Genomic DNA, 7739 nt, shown 5'->3' with positions numbered 1-7739 from the left:
GACTGGGGAGGCGAGGAGTTAGGGGGCAGGTTTAGGGGTTCTCAGAGGCATCAAACCCACAGCGTGGCTTTTCTTACCCTTCCACTCTTCCTGCCTCTGAGCTTCCCCGCCCAGGCCATTGGCCCAGCTATCTATCGGAAATGAAGGGGGTGACACTTGACAGGTCCCGTGACAGCCTGGGGCCCCTAAATAGGGTGTTAAGTGATAAAAATAAGCAAAGCTGATGTTCTGAGGACCTGCCATGTGCCAGGCTTAATGCCAACTTCTCACACTTCTGTGTCTACCCCCACAAGGTAGGTATTGCATTATTTTTATCCCCATTTGACGTAGGAGAAAACAAACCCGGAGCCCAGAAGTACCTCTTTGACCTCTTCACAGTGCATGAGGGCCAGCCATGGTTCCATCTTCCCACCTGTCCGGGGAACACTGTTTTTTTTTTTTTTGTTTGTTTGTTTTTTTGCGGGGGGAGGGGGAACCAGAGGGCACAGGAGGCCACTGGGGTAGCAGAGTTGAACCAGGACCATAGGATCAGACGAACTTGAACTTTGCCACAGCAGTGTGGTGCAGCTTTGAGCAGGTTCCATCATCTGCATGCACCTCAGTTTCCTTGCCTGTGAAATAGAGCCATAATGATGATGAAGAAATAAGATCGTCCGGGGAAAGTACCTAGAATGGAAGGCCCCAGGGTCAGAGCGGAGGACTCTGGCACTCAGGTAGGGGCATTCCTGGAGACCCCCTTTGCCCCCTCTGTAGCAGTGGGAATCCCCCGCTATTCACTATCTCTGAGGCCTTAGGACTCTAGGCAGGAAGCCAGGCTTTGTGCTAGGCATACCTGTGCCAGACTCACAAGTCTCCAGTGGGTGAGCTATGGTTAGCCCGCATGTCCCCGTTGGTAAAGTGTGGGGGGAGAGCAAAGAGACACACACACTGCGTGTGGGGTGTGTGTGTGTGTCTGCAGGGTTGGGGTGGTTCACTAAAAACAGGGAAGCCTGGTAAAGGTGTCACAGCCCGGAAAATGAAGTGGGGGGTCATCCAGGCAGAGAGGCCAGGAAGTGCCAGAGCCAGTGAGAAGCGGGGTACCCTGATTTCTGCCGTTATTGCAAATGTCCTGGCATAGGGGTTATGACGAAGAAGCCCTTTCCTCGGAGCTGACAGCTGCACTGGGGAGACCTGACAGGAAGAGGAGGACACAGGCCAGAGTGCAGTCCTCACTGGGGCTCTGGAATTTTCCGCAAGCCCCTCCCCCTCCGTTGACCTGGCTCTTCCATAGAAAAGACACGACCTGGGGCTGGAGAGATGGCTCAGCAGTGTAGGCAGCTGCCTCCATCCCTGTGACCCACATGGCGGCTTGAGAGAACCGACTGTCACAAGTCTTCCTCAGAACCTCCACTCAGGCACAGTGGCAAGCAGGCACCACAAAATAGGGATATGTCAAAAATAAATAAGAGAAGAGGGTTGTGGTGGGTGCTGGCCCATGCCTTTAATCCCAGCACTCAGGGGACAGAGGCAGAGGCAGGCAGATCTGTATGAATTTGAGACCAGCTGGTCTACAGAGCAAGTTCTAGGCCAGCCGAAGCTACATTCTGAGACCTTGCCTCAAAAAAAAAAAAAAAAGAAAGAAAGAAAGACAGACAGACAGACAGACAGAAAGAAAGAAAGAAAGAAAGAAAGAAAGAAAGAAAGAAAGAAAGAAAGAAAGAAAGAAAGAAAGAAAAGCAAGGGCTTGATTTCCCTGTATTCCATACATGTGGAGTGGAGTTGGGTGGGCTTGGGGGTGGGAAGTCAGTTTTAAGGTGAGACTCATGTTTTAATGTGTAAAATGGGGATAGAATTCCCACTTCTCAGAGCCTTTGGGTGCCACATACTGGTATTACGCTCCTCTGGCACGCAGCAGGATTCATAAACGCACGGGAGCGCCTCTTTTGCTTTGATTTCTCATGAAGCCCAGGCTGGCCTTGAACTCGGGGCAAGTCCTCTCCTGCCTCCGAGTCCCAATCGCTGGACTTGCAGGCCTGAGCCACCACGCCTGGCTTGCTTTGCTTTTAAAAATACTTCGCTGTAGGCCCGACACTCTGTAAGGTACGGATCAGACATCTAAGCCCAGCTGGAAGGCCAGGAGGATGTGGACAGATGGGGGAGGGGACGGCCCAGCGGAATGAGGGGCGGGGGCTGGAGGAGGGGGCTGAGAATCCAGACTGGAGGTAGGCGGAAGGCACCCCGGTGACCCTGGGGGGGGGGACGAGCGGAGGCCCCGCCCCGGGCCCCGCGGGCAGGATTTGCGGAGAACCCACTTCAAAGGGTCCCAGGAAGCGCTTGCGAGCCCCAGAGGAAGCGGTGCAGCCTCTAATCCAGCTCTGGGGGTGGGTGGGGGAAGCCCCGCAATTACACAAGGGTTTCCTCTTGTGCCACCCCCTTAAAATCTAGGAGCCCACACGTGAGTCCACGACCCTCACCTCAAACCGCCTCATTCCCGGTGTGTGTGTGTATGTGTGCGTGTTTATGCGTGCGTGCGCGCGCGTGTGTGTTGGGAGTGGGGCAGGAAGCGGTGCTCAGCAAAGCTTTTACCTAGATCACCCCAAAGCCTTACCCGAAAAGCTGATTAGCCAATTTCATTTTTCCCCTGAGCTTGGAAAGTGCGTTCTTTTGAAAAGGGGGCTCTAATAAAAGCCTGTGTGCGGTCCACAAATATTTGCTGAACACCTACCGTATGCCAGGCAGCACTGGGGCCAGAAAGAGGGAGTGAAGTGGGCCTCTGCCCTTCAAGGACCTCCCTGCTTAGGGGAGGTGGTAGAGTACACCTGACCTTGGGTTTGTTCTCGGAGGGAGGATATTTAGCTGGCTCAGTCGGCCTTCCGAAGTGTCTTGATTGTAGCTGGAGGATAGCTGAAATTTAAGGTATGTTGACTGTAGACCCATTCGAGCTGCCAAGGACACTGACTATGTGATCCCACGGAATCCCAGCCACTGCCCTGGAGGGTGCAAACCCATTATTGTGCCTTTTTTTTTTTTTTTTAAATAAACCACACAGCCAAGTCACATATATGCTTCACAGCAGGAGACAGATATGCTGGGCCACCGTACCTCCATCTTAGCAACCATTTATCCCCCCACCCACCCACCCACCCCTTCCTGAACCCATCCATTCATCTTACATTCATTCTTCCCTCTTTATCCATCCATTCAACATACTAAATCTGTCTTAGGTTCCCTCTGCACTTCAGGTTCTCAAACTTCCTAATGCTGTGACCCCTTAATACAGTTCTTCATATTGTGGTGACCCCCCAACCATAAAATTATTTTGTTGCTACTTCATAACTGTAATATTGCTACTGTCATGAATCCTAACGTAAATATCTGATATGGGATCCCAAGGGGTCGCAACCCACACATTGAGAACCACTGTTGTACTGTTTCTTCAAGCTAGGTCTTGAAGAATGGGTAGGAACTGTCCAGATGGAAAGGACACCCACGGACACGGCACAGCTTGGATCACCTGAAGGCAGGAGAGTGTATCATGTCCTTGGGTGTGTTGACTCACACCTGAAGCCGTGCCAGGGAGATTGAAGAATCCAGAGCTAAAGGCCTGCTTGGGGGATTTAGCAAGTCCCCCTGTCTCACTGTCTCAAAAATAAAAAAAGCCAGGTGGTGGCACATGCCTTTAATCCCAGCACTTGGGAGGCCTAGGCAGGCAGATCTTTTAGTTTGAGGTCAGCCTGGTCTACAGAGTGGGTTCCAGGACAGCCAGGGCTACACAGAAACCCTGTCTCAAACAAACAAACAAACCACTCACTTTACATATATATATATATATGTAAAAATAAAAATAAAATGAAGGGAATTGATTCAGAATGTCACCATCAGTCATGACCCTCTCTGGAATGACTCCTGCATGATGCAGGCCACCTTTCTCTTGACTCCAGGAATGCCGATGCATCATACTCAACCGCTCCCTCAGGGAGACATCCAGGCTGGTTGGAGAGCGTTCTAGAGACTCAGGAATCTGAGAAAGAGTTCCTTTGGCTCAGGCGATGATCCTCATTGGTCCAGGAGGACTTAGGAGAGAACCCACCCCCAGAACCCAATAAGGGGACAGTCATCACACTGGCCTGGAAATCCTGCTTGCAGACAGCTGGCACGTCATTCCAGGTCAGGGACTGTGAAATCCAGAGACAGAAGAAGCGTGTGTCCTGGGTCCAGACTGGCTGAGGTGCCTTCTCCAACTTCCCTGAGGTCATTCCTGCCCCCTGCACGATGGGAGGATGGGAGCAGGATTTCCCACCTTATGGGGGTCAGCTTGACAAAGTGCTTAGAACTGAGCCTGGCATGCAGTAAGCCCTTTATACGCAGTTGGCTCCAATGGTCTTTTTTGGATTATATCTGGCTCTTGGCCAAAGGCAGAAGGAGATCAAAGCTGGGTGGGGAAACCGAGGTGTCAACATTCTTGTGGGTGGTCTGCTTGTGCCTAGCAAAGGTGGGCACCTGAGGCAGCAGGTGAGCAGGCATGTTCTCTCTCTCTGGTTCCACCTGCCTGTCCTGGAAGCCTTGTCCGCTGCAGTGGCACTCAGGCCCCCAGGGCTCCTTGGGGCCTTTACAGGGTAATTCCATCTTCATTACAGCTGATTACGCCGCAATAAATACCACGTTCCAGGGCCAATTTATGAGACTCACTAGGGAACTTTCCCCCTTAGCATCCACTCACACAGAGCCAGCCAGGAGAAGGGAAGGGTGTGCCAGCAAATGGGTCACTCAAGTCCCTGCCTCCTGCCACTGTGTTTCTTCCCACCATGGCTCATGTTACATGCTGTAGATGGGGGTGGTGGGGGGAAACACAGCCTTGTGCTCAGCCCTCCGACTCCAGCACACACCTCTCAGCACAGGGCCCCAACATTGAGGCCTGCCAGCACCCTGGCAGGTGGGGGGATCAACTTTTGGGGGCTATGCATGAAGCACATACATGGCACAAAGAGGAACAGCCCTCCACAGAATCTAGCACTGGAGAACGGGCCAACACCCTATTCACTTACAGCTTCCTTCATTCAACCAAAGTTTGCTGATAAATACCTGGACGCCAGGCACTGTCCATTTTCCACCAACAACCTCATCTTCCACATCTATTTCCCTTCCTTCCTTCCTTCCTTCCTTCCTTCCTTCCTTCCTTCCTTCCTTCCTTCCTTCCTCTGTCCCTCCCTCTCTCTTTCTTACTTTTGGGACAGGTCTCAGTATGTAGCCCTGGCTGGCCTGGAGTTCTCTATGTAGACCAGGCTGGCCTTGAACTCCCAGGGATCTGGCTGCCTCTGCCTCCCTGTTACTGGGATCAAAGATGTGCGCTATGATGCCTGGCCCACAATATGCTTTCTAGTGTCGTACTGACAATACAGAGCCTGTAAATGTCATGTCGCACACATACAGGGTCTTACAAACAACTCATAGAGCTGAATATGTTGGTGCATACCTGCCATCTTAGTACCTGGGAGGTAGAGGAAGGAGGCTTAGGAGTTCAAGGCCAGCCTCAGCTACATGGTGAGTTCCAGACCAGCCTGGCCTTACCTGACCTTGTCTCAACAGTCACATCAGGGGACTGCAGAGATGGCTCAGTGGTTAAGAACATTTCCCTCCTCAGAGTCAGTTCCAAGCACACACATCTTGCGGCTCACAACTGCCTGTAACTCCAGGGGATCTAGTGCACTGTTCTGGCCTCTGAGGCACCCGAAATACACACGCATCAAAAAAAAAAAAAAAAATCAAAACAAAGCAAAAGCAACTGACAGGAAGTCAACACAAACCACAGTGTCCCCAGCCTAGCGTGTCCAATAGAACACTTACCCGTACCATGTGTGTGCTACACACGTGCTCCACTCATCTAGGTACACATGCACACGCCTATCCACAGGACCTTGGCACACCACATTCCCTGCCTCCCCAGATTTGATTTCCTCTTGCTGAACCACATGTAACTGTAATAACAGCTGCGATCTGACTAGCAGGTTCCACATCCCAGTCTGTGCGGTTTCCATGCGTGACCTTATTTGATCCTCACAGTGAATCTCCCAAGTAGGTTCTTAGTGTCCCCAAGGAGAACAGGGAGGCTCAGAGAATCGAAATGATTTGTCTAGATGTTCACTGCTGCCTCCGCTGCCTTGAAGAGTGGCACACCCAAGCACACACAGACCCTCTCACACTCCAGCACACACGTACATGCACATTAACACTTGCATTGACAGACATCCACACTCAATGCTGTACACAGTGAACTCATGAATTCCCCTACACCAGACATCCATACACCAGCCCTTATACCCCCATTCATGTTTATCAGTACTTTCACATTCCAACATATTCATCGTACATGTTCAGTCATTCTCAAGGACACTTGCATGCTCACATTCTCAGAAGTCATATGCTCCTCTTCCCATCGTCCTGATCAAAGGCTTTAATTAACCCCAACACCTGTAATTAACCCTTTCTATTCCCCTCCAGGGGAGATGTCTGGACCAGCTTCTCAAAAACAGGCGCCAAGGCCAAGTTGGTGGGTAGGACCCCAGGAGGAGGAGTATAGTGTGGGCCAGGATGAACAGGGCCAGGGGAGTCAGGGAGAGGAAGGCCAGGGACTAGAAAGCAAGTGTGTGTGTGTGCGTGTTTGTGTGTGCGCGCACGTGCGTGTGCATGGAGAACCAAGCCTGCTACAACTGTTCCCATTGCACTGGCCAAATGGTAACTGGGCAACAGGCAGTTGTGGGTGGCCAGGCTGGTTGCTGAGTTCACTTCCCGTTTGCTTCACTAACGCTAATCAAGAGAGGAGATGAACTCAGATCTGAGGAACCTTGGCAGAGAAAGGGTAGGTGGGAGGCAAGCGTCTCCAAAGAGTCAAAGCATACCATCTCATTCTGTCATCCAGAGAGCAAGGGACAAGGGTGTCCTGTTGGAATTCAGAGGCAGAGGTCAGGAGTTACCCATGGGTGTGTGTGGTGGGTCCCCAATGGAGCAGTGGTTAACAGAGGGGACCCAGATTTAAACCCCGACACCATGGCTGGTGAGCTGTGCAACCTTCGGGCAAATCCTAGGAAACCCTGGATGGAGCCTTAGCTTAAACCCTCCACTCCGAAGTGTTGGTGAACACACCTGCTGTCTGACGTGTTCCCAGAGGCACCACTCTTGGCACACACACAGCTTAGAGGACCTTCCTTCCTTGGTGTGGCGTATCTTCTGGAGGTCTCAGGAACTAGTGTGTGTGTGTGTGTGTGTGTGTGTGTGTGTGTGTGTGTGTGTGTGTGTTATCGGGAGTCCTTCTCCAGGCGTGTTGCTAAGGCGGCTTCTACTTCTTTGATTTACAACTGCTTTCGGCCCAGGTCTTAAAGGGCAAAAGGCGAGAGTAGGGATGGCTCAGCGCAGATTTCATTCCGCACCTTTGGGCTTGGGGATCAGATCCCGGGGACTAACCATTGGAGGCTCTTTGAAGGGCGCAAACTCCTCAAGGTTTGGGGCTGAGGAGATGCTAGCCCGTGCACAGGGCCCCTTACCATCCTCCCCAAATCCCTGCCTTCCCCCACCCCAACTTCCCTCTGACTTCCCCGCCCTCCAGTCCCGGTGTCAGCCCGGCCCCTTTAAAGACATTCCTGAGGGCGTGGTTTCGGTGACGTCAGTGCGGGGCATGAATGAACAGGAGCGGGTTCTCACCCAACTTCCATTAAGGACTTGGGGCAGGAGGGGAAGAAGTTGTCCCGTGGCGGGCGGGCGGGCGA

This window comes from Peromyscus californicus, unplaced genomic scaffold (genome assembly GCF_007827085.1).
Source record: "Peromyscus californicus insignis strain IS unplaced genomic scaffold, ASM782708v3 Scaffold_5__1_contigs__length_169319896, whole genome shotgun sequence".
Classification (NCBI taxonomy): domain Eukaryota; kingdom Metazoa; phylum Chordata; class Mammalia; order Rodentia; family Cricetidae; genus Peromyscus; species Peromyscus californicus.
The sequence above is the reverse complement of the archived record's forward strand: the minus strand, read 5'-3'. Positions refer to the sequence as shown.